Consider the following 15,945-nt stretch of genomic DNA (forward strand, 5'->3'; position numbering starts at 1 on the left):
TGAATTTGTCAGTCTCTTTTCCTATCACTTACTTCTTTACCTCAACACTGTTTTCACAACCATGAGATGAGATGCTTCTGCTGAGCTGTACAAAGTCCAACCCTGTCTTTAGCTTAGTTTGCTGTTGAATGGCTTTACCCCATCAAGCAGATTATGGTCAGCTTCATAAGCACCAACACTGGCACAAGAGGGATCGGGGCAAGTCCTGGACAAGGTAGGAAGAGAAAGACAATGAGTGGCTGTAACTGGGACTGGCGTAGGCTGCCACAAAACCTGTAGTCCCTGACATGTACCAGAAGACACTGTACAAAAACACGACAAGTACACATTATGGCATTTAACATGGGGACATTGCAATATGTGTATCCAATGTTCCCATCTTGTTATGGCATTGTGTTGATCACAGCAGAGGACAGACCTCACAAAAGCACCTGGCAATACAATGTCACATTTATTCCACAGTACTGGGCGTAGACCATTGTTTGTTACTATGGCAGGGGGACTAGCAGCCACCCCAGCCAAGCTGTCACTTTGTCTCTCCTGCCACCTACTGTACTGAAAACCAAAATATGTGTCACCAACTCACGTGCATTTCCACTTGTGTTTGGAAATACCAACCTTTCATTCTTGTAGAAATGCTGCTGCATGCATATGGGAACTCCCTGCTATCATCACTCCTTCAGCAATGCTATCCAGTGTTTCCTGTTGAAGGCTAACTGCAGCACTTGGAGCTCTACTTAATTCACTAATGCTTCAGGGTTAAAATTAGCATTAAATACTAAAAATTCTCCAGAGTTTAGAGTGCAAACCCCTCTCTCCCTTTGCCCCATGGAGAATTAATCACAGAAGATTTATTTTAAACAGTGAACAGGCTATGATACCCCACAAACCTCTGCCCCTAATTTTCTATTATGTCCAATGACAACACTCACAGGGGGCAAAACCCAGCAGAAAAGTAACTTCCCATTGAGCATGTGATTGTCAGCCTGTGGGCAGGGCGAATCTCCTGCTGCACTTGAGCTGCACAACCAAATGAGTGTCACCCAAGAACAGACCTGCCCCACGCAAGAGTCTGTTTCAGACCGTGGTTTACCCTTGTCCTTTTAACCTCTCGCTCTCACAATGCCATCTGAGCAGGTCTGGCTGTGCCACCCGTACCCTCAGCAGCGCAGTGCTACCCACGCGTCCTCCCCACGCAGTCCCGCTGCCTACAACATCACCGCTGCAAAAAGGGCTTCGCCGATGCTTGTGTCCAAGCAGGGCATCCCAGGAGAAGAATTCTTTAATCATAACTATCTGGGTTCTGCCATCCTTCTGGACACCATTAACCATAGTGAACAGCATGGAGAAGGGCAGTAACGAGTCTGAGCTGGTCCAGACTAGCCCAAGCCCACCACAGGGGCTTAAAACCCATTCACGGTACTAGTATGTGGAAACCAATTAGCAATCAACACAAAACCAAATAGACAGATATCCCATGTTAATTCTCCCAGAATTATCCCATGCCATTCTCCCAGAATGTACAACAAGTTTATTTTTCAGCATTTTATTACTAATTTTGAAAAGTATTCAAATAGAAAACAACAAGCTGAATTTTGTAATAGAAATCTCATTACTTTCTAGTAAGAAGCTACCTTGTGGGTCGTGGTTTATTTTCCCATGTATGGTATTCCCTTTTACCTAATCAACAGCTTGGGGCTTTATGACAGCAGCTATCTTTGATAAAAGGAGTATTGTAATGAGGGAGGAAGGTATCCAACACTTGCATGATCCAGTAAGCAATCAAATGTATTTATTTATGCTGTGACCACAGTAATCAAGAGGTATTAAAATGTGGAACAGAGCATTAGTTAAGTGCATTTTAAATCTGATTTTTTCCTGGTTGTGGTAAGGTAATTGTTGACTAGCAGGACTTTTTAGGGTCTTTACAGGCTGCAATTAGTAAAGCAGATACAGAAGATAAATTGCTCCACTCCTGCAAAAGCAAGTCTTATTTTTGCAAGTAAGAGTGGGCCTTTCATCTTGACACTTAAAATTTGATCAAGTGAGAAAAAAACATTAGTATAATTCCACTCACTCCCAGATAAACTTCTCTGAAAAATGAGGACATTTCTTCTCCTTAAACAAATCTGACAAGGCTATAACTAAAAATATTTTTGTAACACACAGAGTTCAGTATGAACACTGGAAAACAATTGGCAAGAGCAATTGGAATGTCTAATCCCCGCTATTTAGCCACCAAAATGCTTCAAGAGCTGTGATACATCCACTTAAAAGTCAAATATGGCTCAGAAATAGCTATTAAACATGAATGAACTTATCAAGAAGCAACAGTATGTTCCCATTAATTGTACAAAAGCTGCAAAGAGGTTAAAAAAAAGACATTTCTACAGCATCTGATCAGAAGTGACTTTCACTGACACCAATTTAATTTATAACAAAATCAGGGCAATAAACTAAAGGATCACATTAGCAGCTAGTAATGCTACAGGAGCTATCAGTGAAAAGCTAATGAAATGAACAGAGCCTTAAAACAACTTTGTATTTTTTAACAGACTTGAAAACCTGCTACTGCAAAGGCACTGTCAGAGGGTGGTGCTTGAGCATACTCGCTAGCAACTTTCAGACAACTTTTAGGTTCCCTAAGGATGCTCCAAGGAAATTCAAGAAGGCAATTTTGTATGCAAATGCTGTCTAGATTGATGTATCACTTAACAAACCTGCAAAGTTTAATCTCCGGAAGAACTTTTACCTGCACTATGCTTGACCACATGGAAGGCAAAGAGATTTAAGCTTGTTTGGTCTATGGCCAATGGAGACTTTCTAACAGAAATGGAAACTGGATGATAAGCAGGTAATAAGCTGCTCCCAGAGTTTCCCTTGCTTTGAGCAGAGTGAAGCCACTGGGAGATTTCATAGCAGATTCTACAAACAAGCCGCTAAGAAAAGCCACTATCCAGAAGGCTCGACAGGGGGAAAAGGGAAGCAGGGAAATCGCAGTTAATGGGATTTGGCTGCAGCCAGAAAACAGCTAGGTTTCAAATACATTACAAACAGTCCTGCACTTCACGGCTGCATCCATTCATTGCTGGATGAGAAAAATTTACTTAGATTGATCTGTTTAGAATAAATCTTGTCTCTCCCCTGAAATGCCCTCTGGATGAACACACGACAAAGAGGAAACTTTGCCACCACTACACTATAACTTCTATAATTTTCTGTTAGGGGGAAGTCAGGCTAGAGATTTATTTATTTTGAGGTTATTTCCTAAGTCACATAAATGGACGCTTGGGCCATTCACCTTAGATATCACTGCAGAGTACTATAAAGTTTGCCTAAGTTTTCCAAGGGAGAGAATCACCATCCTGTCCCATCGAAAGGATAATGTGGCATCAAACATAGAGGGTTACCTCTCTCCTAGAGCATCTCTCCTTGTCAAAACATAAGGGGGTTGAGCAACCTCAGCAGGAGGTTCTCAGTGCCTCCCTTCCCAAGCCTTGGTGGGGACATCCTGCTCATCCTCCAACCTAGGAGGGAGAGAATTAGTAGTTTAAAGCAACTAATTGAAAGAAAAATTGCCATAGACAATGTCCTCTACTTTTGCAAACTGATGCCAACCACAAGACATGATCCAACATATATGAACTCCATACTCATCCCTTCTCAGATCCCAAAGGAGGCAGCGCCACAGTACGTGCCAGGAGGGAAGAGGCCAGCAGCAGCAGAGAAATTTCTAGTCTAATCATGAGACAGACAGAAGAATGGAAACGATAGGAGAAGTGAGATAAAAGAATTAGGGGGCTGATAGCATCAACACACTTTAAGAAGAAGGAGAGGAAGTTGAGTGGCTGTGAAAGAGGGGGAAGGAAGAGTAAGGCTGATTTTCCCGATAGACAGGTCATAAACAGTTCCCGAAACCTGCCTAGTCGGGCTGCTTGTCTGACGTACAGATGCAAAAAGCAACACATGTGGCATCTTTGAAGCGGAAAAAGGAGACGTTGAGGACTGGGGCACTCCGTAGGGGAATGAAAGACCTACGAGTCTTCTAAGTGCCATAAATAGAGATGAAGATAGAGCTTTCAACAATAATGAATGTGAATAGTTAAAAAAGGAGTTTTGCAGAATTGTCCACTAAGACAAAAATCTTAAAAACTGTCTCTTCACAAATGCCTTTTCTTTTGGAAATCCCACACCCACTGCTGAGAGATTAGCTTTACAAAGTGAGAATTTAACTGGAATTGCAGCTCTGGGTAACAACAGGAAATGTTGCTCACAGCAACAGAAAATGTAGGATGATTAGGTTTTGGGGGAAAAAGGGAAAGAAAGTTACAGTAACTATGCAAACAGAATAAATAACAGTGCTATCCTTCTCCAGAACCTTTCCAAGGACCTCTGAGCAATCTACAGCCATTCCTCATTAAAGGCTGCTCTGCTACAGCCACAGCTTATTGCACCATCTAGGTCCCAAGCCTGGTTGTACTCCTCATTTTCATAGTTCTGCCGATCCTCACACCAGACATCAGCTGATGCGCAGGGACCCCACTGGGGGTTTGTGCCCTGCAGAACCCCAGCTGGGACTTGGGATGTTGCCAAGTGCTCCTTGTACATAAGTAACGAGGTGGCCTCATCAAGAGACAAACAAGACAAAAGGTTTCCACCAAATGAGAAAACTCCAAGCCCAGAAGGGAAGGCCCTCCCCACGCTGAACGTGCTGTGCTCAGCAGCTCAGCCCAGCAGAGCGAACGGGCTGGGAAAGCCAGCTGTCTTTCAGACAAAAGTGTAAAAAAGCAGCAGGAGGAGAAAAAGGGAAAGACAAGGTCAAGTTAGAGGGGGGCAAGCTCCAGACAAACCCTCCCCTCCCCAGAGGAAAGCACCTCAACAGACATTGCTGTGGAGTCAGCAATGCAGAAGATACTACTCAGCAGGGGAACACATCATGTTAAAATACAAATCGTTGTTTACATGCTCCCCCAAGCTCCTTAACTGTTGCTGAGAATTTTAGGAAATACTTTGCATTGGACTTGTTTTATTGCACGTTTCCCACCAATTTCCAGTTCCAGTTTCTACTTCTATTCTTAATTTTTAATCACCGCTGGGACAAAACAGTAACATTTAGATACTGGCTTGCTAAGAAAACTGGAGTAACTGGGAGTTATATTAACAATACTTAAATACAGTCTATTTAAAGGTTTGAACGCATCTTGTTAGAACACTGCATAAATTAACCCAACCTAATTCTCTAGGATGTAACAAGATCTGAAAAGCTCCAAGTTTCATGTTCTCTCTTACCACCCACTTAAAAAACCAAAACCCAACATGCTGGGGTTAGCTTAGGTTGCAAATGAAAACAAAATTCATATTCAAGTGAATAAATGCAATTTACTCCTTGGTGCAACAAAGATGATGCCACAACAAGCTCAAAACCAAAGAAAGAAGAGGTTCTCTCCCACCCCCTCCATGCATATCCCCCCTCATTTTTGCTGTTAATGATGCCCCCCCAGCCTATCTGCTCAGGATCCTTAACTGCTCGCTCCGTCCCTCCCCACTGTCTGAAACCATCCCTGGATGGAGCAAAGCGTGCCCTGCTGCTGCTGGGCTCGCAGTCTCCCCTGCACTGGCGGCCAGACAAAGCAAACTCCAGTTGCATCACGGAGCAAACATTTTCCAGCAACCTCCCAGCCCGGAGTTTACCGCTACTGTAATCCGGTGCTGTCAACAACGCCGCCTTTGTTGCGCGCCCATGTGCGCTGCTCGCTTGCTGCTCGGGTTGTTGTTTTGGGTGTTTTATTATTTCTTTTTTATTATTATTATTTATTTTAAGGAGAATTTTTGTTTTAAATGAGTAATCTGTTTTCGAAAGATTTCTCCTCCGTGCTGGCTCCACCCTGTACTGTAAACGAGACATTACCTTATACAAGAATGAATCTGCTGCATTCCTCTGTCTAGCTGCCTCGCAGCACATTTCCTACGCTCACAGCAGCCCCGGCAGTGCATGCTCTCCCACCCCTTCCCCCCCACCTTTTTCTCTTTTTTCTTTCCCCTTTTTTTTTTTTTCCTTTTCACTGCCTCGCTGTGTTTTTGTGTAAATGATCTCACATGACTCAACAAATCCATCTGCCTGGAGCAGGCCAAGTTTGGAGCCTTCCCAGGAGGGAGGAGAAGAATTGCTTTGTGGAAAGGACCTGGAGCTTTGCCCTTTCTCTGGCTCAAATTACCCGCCTGTCAGGCCTGACGGATTTGGCTAAAAATAAAAGGAAGCGGGCCGTGAAAAGGAGATGAATGAGCTCAGCAGTTCCTTAGATAACATGGGGTCTGGTGTCGCCCAAAGATCCCAGAGCAGGAACTTCAGATGCCGGACGTGTAAGTGTGGTGCTGCAGCCTCAGTGAACTCGGCTGCTTGAGGACCAAAAAAAAAAAAGGCACAAAAAAAGGCAAAACTAACCATATGCTGGTTGGAAATAAATGCCTTAAAGACACTCAGAGCAGGAAAACTGCCTGCTGTAGATTTGGGCTTGTAAATGGGGAGATTTATGGGGTTTCCAGAGGGGAAAGGGGGTGTGGGGGGGTGTGGCAGGGGGCCGTACGTGATGTCAGCCTCCCGCCCTGACCAGGGAGCCTCTGCATCCTTCCTGCAAATGCCTGCCCAGCGCCCGCAGCGGGTATTAAGCACTTAGTTTGGCAATGTAATGACACACTGCAACAATCTGTAATGCGAGGCAGTCAGCAAAGCCCTGGCTCGAAAAGCTCTTTCTCCTAACCATTAACCATATGTTTGGCTCCGCCGCCGCCCAAGCGAGCGGGTGTTCCAGCGCACCATCTGGTTTCTATCCACACAAGCAACTGCAAAGCACAGAGTATTTCCCTGTGGAACTGTGTCTTCCTCCCTGGCCCCTGGTCCCCATTCGGCTCCCCACTCCTCTGCTCCCCATCTTCCTCCTTCCACCCCTTTCCAGCAGCAACTTCACCTCCCTGTCCCACTAATGGCTCGAAGCAGTGGAGACCACAACCACCCCACCAAAGGTGCAGCAGAAGAGCTGTCTCATGCTGCCCTCTGTGAGCTCACATGCCTACACATGTGTGTGTACACACACACTCAGAGGGACTGCATCCCCCATCACCAATGTATCACATTAAACAACATAAGTGTGTTCTCCAGTGGCCCAGGAGCCGCTGCAGTGTCCATCACGTCTCGCTCACGCACACATGCGCACAGCGAGTGTTCAGTTTGGATTACATCAACTCTGTGCCGACACTGCAAAAGGACTTCAAGAATGTACCTAACAACAGGAGGACCAATAGCAGTTTTATCTCCTGCTCTCCTGCAGGGCATTCTGTGGACATCAGGTGTTGGTCACCCATCCCACCAAAATAAGAACACTCTGGGGGGACAAAAAAGAAGTACAAAAGGAAAAACAGAAAGATAAATGGAATAAGAGTGTGCTGAAGAAAAAGGAATGAAAATATTTACTTTTCCTGTGATAACTAAAAAAGCTCTTTCTGAAATGATAAAAAAAGCTTTCAAGTGTTATATTTTAGAAGGCCTTGTACCATATGTTTGCTTTCCGACTTTATGAATTCTAACTACTATTTATGTTTTTAAAGCACTTCCATCATTCCATTTGTTTCTGAAGTACCTATGGGACATCAGGAGTAATTTTCCCCTCAGGTTGGCCAATTTAAGATTAATCATGACCTACTGCAAGAAAGTATTCAGGGATGCAAGCAATAGGATATTCAGCAAATCCAACACTTGCTCCTTTAAAGTAAGTTTATGTTCTGCAATGAGTCACACATACTGTGTTTACCCAAGTTACCAGTGCTACAAGGGAAAGAAAGAAAAAAGCCCATTACATTTGCAAATACATACAAATCACAGCTGTAAGCACCCAACTGCTTATACCAGGACTTGTTTCTATGACTGGATATTGATTTTTTTAAATAATGTGTCATTATACCAATGTTGATACAGCAACTAGCTTCCTGAAGTATGCAATTTAATACTAAAAAAAGCTGGCTTTAGGAAATATCAAATCCACACCCATTCGTATCCTTTTTAAACGTCCTTCTTGGTCATGACTGTAGCAATGCAAAGCCACAACTGCTTTTTTCCTCACCTTGCACCTAATGAAGAAAATGCACTTGCCAGTTAGAAAGAGCTCAGTCTAAAGCAATAAGCTTTGCTATCTCAATAAAATACTGCAGAACTTCCTCAACACCTTCTTTAACTGTTGCTAGAGACCTACATTGGAAAAGATGATGCATATTTTTCAAACTTCCTCCGTATGAGAAATCAGTGAAAGAAAAAGCACACCGTAGGCCCTTATCCCAGAATCAAACAGGCGTGGGGAAAACCATATGCTTGTGAAAAGCCTGATGACTTCACTAGGATTGCCTAAGAAGATTGAGGATAGGATCTGCTCCCAATTACAAATGTGGAGTGCAATTAGCACTGTAAACTCCCCCTGCCTTCATTCTGCACTCCCCTTCAGTGAGGGAAATAATTAAAATTATTTAAACCATAAGAGATGCATTTTAGCTAGGAATTTACTTTTCCTACAAAAGGGGATCTAAATATGTTAAAGTCCATTACTTCAAGATAATATGCTGCAAACATTAGTATGCTTAAATATCACACATTAGGTTTCCTACAGCCATGCAATGAGAAATTGTCTTCACACACAGAAAACAACCAGCAGTCATTCTCTAAAGCAGTAAAGGTCTAGGTGTGGGTCTTTCAGCAGATAATGATCTGCTCTGATCCAGAAATCCTTTTAAAGGGGGAATTCAAGGGAAATATTTGCAGATTCAGGGTTCTGCAGTCTAAAGGGACTGCTGATCATTTGACCTTCTTCCATGAAACAGGCATGGAGCTTCCCCACCTACATCGACAAAGCTGTAAGAGGTCGAAGGAGAGAATCTCCTAGGGTTAAAAAAAAGCCCGTAAAAAACCCCCAACAAAACCCAGTCTCAGATACAACAGCCTGACATAAAGCAGGAAGCTACTGCAGCCCCAGCATCACTCCCCAGCACTGTGGGATTACCCACACCCTCTCATCTGGTCTGAATGAATTAACAGCCAGCTACTGAGTTTTGTTATACCTTGTCACCTTCCTCTACTCCTCAGCCCCTGAACAAAGGGCCACTGGCAGCCTGAAATCCAGCCAGTTTTTAAAGCATAATAAAAAGTGGTGTCACATTATTACCTGAATTCACTGGGTCCTCCTGCCAACAACGATGTTTATGCAATCACATTTTTCTGTTTTTAAAAACTTCTCTCTTGCCTCATTGCTCTGTGTGAAAAACAAAACAAAAGAGAAAATTGATTAACTGCAAGCAATTATCTATTATTTGCATTATAGCAGTTTTGCGGTAGATATTCAGGTCTTTTGTTTTCTGCCTCATCTCATAAAAACATTAGACAAGAAAAAATTTCTTCCCCAAAATTACTCATTGATCAAACAGAAGCAACCGATACCAGTTTGGAGAGGCAGATGAGATACCACAGCCCACCACTTGTAGAGCTACACAGAAGAACACAGCTCTCCTGTGCCCCAGTCCTCTGCCCTCTTCCCAGGTCATCCTGCCAGGCAGCACTGGGACAAATGCCAAGCAGACAGTGCCACCAAAAGCAGAAATACAGAGGGAGAGAAAGCTAATTAAATTTATTGCAGTATCAACAGCAAATACATGCCACTAATAACCACAGCAGTGATGTAAAAATAATATTTGCAAAATTGCATTGACAGTAGATTACTTAATCATAAAGTTTCTCGATAGTCTGTGCCTACAACATGATTTAAGTAGTGACTCCACTTAAAATTTTCAGAAGGGTTTTTTAGTGTCTGTGTTTACTCCTCGCTTCCCATATTAGTAGCTTTAAGCTTTAGCGTCAAATTCTCCTGCCAATACACTTCATAGAAGACATTTAAATAAGGAAGAAAAAAGCCCATATGGTAGAAATCCAGCTGAAGACACAACCTCAACCCCCCACCCCCAACCTCTCCGAATGGACAGAAGACACATGCTAAGTAAAGGAAACTGGATTTTCAGTACTGGAAATGCCATTAGTATTTCATTGCTTTCTCTGAAAGCAAATGAAAAAAACCCTTCACTTAAAGAGATGCAACCCAACCATGTGTACACGGTCCCTTGCCTACCTTCACAAGGGTATACACAATTAAACCCAGACAGAGCACAGGATGGGGGATATGGCTGCCATACCCTTCCTGCGTTTCAGGGCTCAGGCTTTTGGCATACTCTGTCCATTGTTGACATGGATGACTGACAGAAAGTTTTGCTGCAAGATTTTGGTCACAGTGGTGTGACTGAGACATTCGCAAAAAATCAGCTGGAAAGACCAAATTCTCGCAATCTCGGGAACAGAGTTTAAACTTGGGTTTAGCCTGATGCCACACAACTCAATGAACACAGTCTAGTCCATGGCAGAGCAGAACAAAAGTGACCACTGCCTCTGGCATCTGCTGCCAACGAGGGTAGGGCCCCATCCTAAGCAAGGAGGGTCTCCTGATCCAGGTGACCTCCCTGCTGCAGCCTAGAGTCATCTATGCTCAAAACAGAGCAGCCAAGATCTGGGCCAGAGGATGGCAGGGAAAAACATGTCAGAACAAGAAAATTCATTTAATGGAGACAGAAAATTGGAGGGTTGGATGGGGAGAGAGCAAGAATTGGGGTTAGGCATGGAGAACTGCTGCTGCCTGTGCAGCTGCAGCACTGCTGAAGAATCACGTCCAAGACTATATGATGCCAGAGCACAATGCCATTTGTTTGCTTCCTGCAAAGTCTTTGGTGTACCACAGGTATGTTGAAGAGAGATCACTGATGAGTTCAAGCACTCACCCCTGAGGAGGGAGGGAAATGTGGCAGGTGAGTGCTGCCTGCTGCAGCTGCCTTCACTCTTGGCACAAGGGATGTACCTGAGCTGTGCATCAGGGCTTCAGGGCAAGAGCGCATGACAACTCTAACAGCTGTTGGCAGCAAGGATGGCAGCCACCCTGACACTCCCTGCCACCCTCTCAGCATCCAGGCAGATGAGCTGTGCCTTGGAGAGCTGCCACGCAGCTCCAGTGAAGCACCACACCAGTCATTTAAACTCAGTATCCCTCAAGTGTCCATTAACAGTGAATTCCTAACCAACCTGAAAACCTGGCTTCTCTCAACTAAAAGTAATGAACAGTCACAGCAGAAGGGAACTGTATTTCCAGTACACGAAACACTAGTATAGAGACATCTCAGCAGCAAGGCTCAGGATCCTCTGTCCTCTTAAGTCTCTTCCTGCAAAGAGAAGTGGGGCTTCCCAAATCATCTGTCAAATCCCAAAGCCTGACACCGGTAAACGGAGTAAGATCGTGAGGAAATTACAAACTTCTTCAGTCGGCTTTGAGTACCATGCCATAAATAAAAATTTGGGCCAAATATGGGACAGCAAGGAAAAAACAAAACGCTGAATAGGGAGTTTGCCCAGGGTTTGCGGCTACAGCTGGCAGCAGGCAGGCGACTTGCAGAAAGAGAAGAGTGTGATGACATACTCAAAAACTGCCCATGCATTTACAAGGTCTGCACAAATCCATTTTATATCAGCGTGTCACTCTGAACTTATAGAATCATAGAATGCTTTGGGTTGGAAGGGACCTTAAAGATCAGCTGTAATGTTGCAATGTATTTATGTATGAAAATAAAATTACCAGTAAATAGCTGAAACTTCCTTGGATATTATGCTACTTTAGACATTAATAGCTTGTAACAGAGCACAGGTCTACAGTCAACCAAATGCATAACACAGGAAGACAGACCTTAAAGGTAAATAATTCAGGACTTGAATTCTTTAAGGTAAATAATTCAGGGCGCTAATGAATTCACTGACTGTAAATAGGGAGTTCTACTGTGAGGAACCCTCCAAACTGCCCTACATCCAATCCTCAGGAGTGCAGAGCAGAAAACTGTCAGCAGAAGCATGCCTCAAACACTCCTGGCTACAGCAAGACTATAACACAGAAGAAGTCCTGGACAGGAAGAGATAGCTTCATAGACTAGTTTCAGTGCTCCATACTGTGACCATGGGCTGCTGAAAAGGATGCGCACTTTCAGAAACTCCACTGGGGCAAACAGTGAGGTGGCTGTGATGCAAGGAAGCTGACCCATGTTTCATCCAACAGAAGCATTGGGGAAACCCTTCAAGGGTAGCCAACATAGCAGTTTGGTCTAGCTGTGCTAAAAACACCCAAGACTATGGGTGAAGCTGTAAGCCCTCGTTAAATATGACACCCTGTAAATAAAAAGAAGCCAGACAACCCCCCGTGTCCTCCTCACTTCACAATCTTTCTTCTCTATCCTCTTTGATTGAATATCGCCAAGTACTTTTATCCACACCTGGGAATTCCTGTGCATCCATCTAAAAGCATTTCAGCCAACCAAATCCCATCAACAAATCACAGGATAAATCCTCATAAATTCTTAAACTACCAGCAAGTGTCAGTCTTCCCAGCCTGCACCCTCTAGTACCAAGGAGCTGTTTTGCAAGCAGCAACTATTTCTGACCAAGCAAAGAAACTCTACCAAAGTTGAGATGCAGCCAACTGTCAGTAATACAATGTTGTTGCTGCAAAAAAAAAAAAAACAACCCAAACAAACCTACCAGGAATTTTATGCTGTCTCATGCTCTAAAAGTAGTATTTAACCACCCTAAAGTTGCCTCACACCCTCTTACGAGACCTACATGAAACCAGACTGTGGAATAAAATCCTGCCTTTTCCCGGCAGACAAGGGCACATCAACAACAATAGCCAAGGCACTGCAAGGTTGCTGACAAGCCTGGAAACACTGTATGGGAACATGCCTGTGGATCTGCAGTCGAAAACACAACTGCTGTTCTTGCTCTGTGCCCAGCAGAGATAGAGATCTCATCGGTAGCAGAGATCTGGGTCACCACAAGGAAGCTGGAGTTATCCCAGCACCATCATCTTTTAGGTAATGCTCCCAAGAGGGGAAACAAGTATGTGGCAAGGTTTCATCTGACGAAGTGCTGGTTGTAAACAAAAACAGTAACTGGGGGTTTCCCTGCTCCTTGGTGATATCATCCAAATGGGAAAAAAACCCCAATGAATTTCGCCTGATATCTTGTATGCAAAGTGCTTTGCAGAATGAGTTTGCTGCAAATTCGAGGTTCAGATTGCAGTTTGTCAAGAGCTTGCAAATGCACCTCAACTGCCAAAGTTTTCCTCCTAAACACCAGGCTAAAATATATTTGTTTGCTTATCTTGTACTTCAAAACTGAAAACCCAAACCTGGGGAAGAAAAACGCTAGAAAGACAATGTTTGAATTGAAGTATAGATTTTAAACATATGATGTTTGTGAAAAACAAATGTTCTGAGTCTCCACACAATCAAGTAGCTGACTATCCAGGCACATGACTGAAAACAAGATCACCTTTCCAGTCTCTGCTAACCAAAACTTTTGCAACCTTCCCGTATGCCATTTCCTTGTTTACATCTCATGGTACGGGAGTTCAACTTTTGGAGAAACATGAATGGTAAACCTAGAAAGTGAAATGTGATATTATTTACAGAATAGCAGAGCACGCCGTTCAAGAATTTGTAGGCGCACACATCCCAGCCCTGTTCCTCAGTTCAACACCCACTCCTGAAATCCTGTACCAACCAGATTAGCTGATGTACACATGCCTGCACTCTTGGAGAAACAATAGTCTCTTTCAGTCTATACAGTCTTCTGAAGAACCAGGCAAAAATGTCATGGGAGAAGTTAGGAAATATCTGCAGAAAACAGCACACAAGATGAAAGGCAGAACAAGCCTTTTAACTTGCACAAAGTACATCACATGGAGGATAAGCACAGAACTTAGTTACCTAGCCTCTCTTCCAAAGGGATATTTTTTATTTTCCCCAGGATGGAAAACGGGATTGTTGAAACAACTTTAAAAAAAACCAAAAAAACCAAAAACCCAACAACTGGGATAGTGGAACAGCTCTGTTACAGATAGACCATTGCAAACAAAATTCAGCTCCAGGAGCTGTGGCAGACCAGAGAGAAAATACACGCTGCCCTGAAGTGCCAGGATCTCCAGCAGACAGCTGCAATCCTGGCTGGTGTGATGAGCCCTCCTGTCCCCAGTGCACGGCACTCCTTCCTCCATTCCCCTCCCAAACACTGCTGCTACAGAAGGCACAGAACTATTTTTTAATTAATCCAGCACAAAGTTTGAGCTGCCTCAGGGTTAAGCTAAACATTTTCTGTCTTTAACCACTACAGCAGAACCAACTACAGTGAAAAACACTTCACCATAAGGCTAGGGAATTGAGGACAGAAAAGAAGCTGCAACAGAGTCACCCCTGACCTCTCAAAATTTCGCCTCCAGAACATGCAAAAATAAGAAACTGAATTTTTAATCAGCTGAGAAACGGGGCAGGGAGACACTCTTGGTAAAATTATTGTTGTGAATATCACATAAAAAGCCTTATGGAGTTTTACCATCCACCTTCTGTTCCAAACTGTAGGTCTCCAAATAACCTATCAGAAAAAATCCAACTACACGCACTTTCAGGAAAGCACTCAGCACTGAGAGACATTTAAAAAGCATGCAGTTCTACAAATCCTTGTTTCTCCTCTCACAAGGGGCTGTAACTCCTGCAGGAAACACATGCTACTGTAACAAAGCAGGTATTCTCTGCATGTACTCACACAGTCTATTATTTTTTTAATCATCTGGTATGCATCTTCCTAGGCATGCTTATGTTAAAGGAAATACTAGCATTAGGTCTGCCAAAGAACACTGACTACCTGTTCTGCATGAACACCCTGAAGGTTAATAGTGGAAATCGTGGCTTGAACTCTGCCTCTGCCTTGTCCATACAACCACTGGCGTTTTACCATGTGTGCTTCCCCCCCTCAGCTCATGCTCACTCTCTGCAGGATTTTACTATGCAGTCCACCAGTACAGTATTTTTCAGACTGAGGAGCAAGTCAAAGCATATTTTGATGTGTCTAGATTGCACAGAGACGATATGAAAAATTGAAAGTTGATCACAGAAGAATACAGGTTGCTTTTTCATTTCACAGCTCCAAGAGTCAGAAAGGGTGAGTAGAGCCCTGATATATACCAGATGTTTTAAAGTAAGGTTGGAAGAGCTGGTGTCATGAAAGCTTCCTGACAGCTACCGACCAGCCTTGCTATAGTGAGCAGGCATCTTCTGCCTGTGGAAGATTACAGGCCTAATGGAATGGGAATATTCACAGCCTTCATGCACACATATAATCCTACTCTCTTTTCTTGAAAATAAATTTGACAGGTCCATCACTACTAAATGAAAAAGCCTCAAAACTGAATCATTTTGTTACATATACCAAAAAAGTTGGGTCTGGAGCTTATCCATGGTTTTGGCAAGCACCACACTTAACCCAAGAAATGAAAAGGCAATTTTTTTTGGAATTTGTTTCTGTTTCTAGTAAGTCTTGAGTCAGTTTCCCCTATTTTCTTCTGAATTTGTGTTTGGATATTAAAAGCAGCAAATAAAAAAGGCTTTCACCTCAGCCACAACCCTCACGCCACTGGGTACTCTACAAATACATATGGAGACTTCACATCCTAAAAAGATAAGTTTCACCTTGTTGTTACAAAATTTGAGGTTTTTCCTATTTCAATAAAAGTGAAATTTCATCATTAAAACAAAAAGAAAAGAGGAAGAAGAAAAAAATCAGCCCTGCAGAAAAGCATCATTTCAGAGTTAACAGGAATATGCATCTATCACTTAAATTGGCCCCTTGGGTGAAGCCCATTGCAGAGATCAAAAGTCTTTCCACAGACTTGAGATAAAGCCTGGAGAGTTCAAAATACTGATGAGAGTGGACATCACTGTTCTTGACTGCATGGTGTAGGGGTGCATGAAGGCATAACTCCCACAGCAGCAATAACA

At 43.3% G+C, this 15,945-nt stretch overlaps 1 protein-coding gene across 6 annotated transcripts in view; it reads right to left on the reverse strand.

Annotated features, from left to right (window-relative positions):
- Window positions 1–15,945, reverse strand: part of BACH2 (BTB domain and CNC homolog 2) — a 183,873-nt gene that overhangs the window by 131,096 nt on the left and 36,832 nt on the right. For 4 of the 6 annotated variants that reach the window (XM_030945457.1, XM_030945459.1, XM_030945456.1 and 1 more), the window contains exon 2: window positions 9,204–9,290. The gene's annotated coding sequence lies outside the window, so the exon portion shown is untranslated. Of the gene's footprint in view, window positions 1–5,691; window positions 5,883–5,908; window positions 5,988–9,203; window positions 9,291–15,945 lie in introns of those variants that run through there. The other 2 variants (XM_030945460.1, XM_030945462.1) reach the window with 2 other exon arrangements.

The sequence above is a fragment of the Camarhynchus parvulus genome, chromosome 3, assembly GCF_901933205.1.
Source record: "Camarhynchus parvulus chromosome 3, STF_HiC, whole genome shotgun sequence".
NCBI classification, from domain to species: domain Eukaryota; kingdom Metazoa; phylum Chordata; class Aves; order Passeriformes; family Thraupidae; genus Camarhynchus; species Camarhynchus parvulus.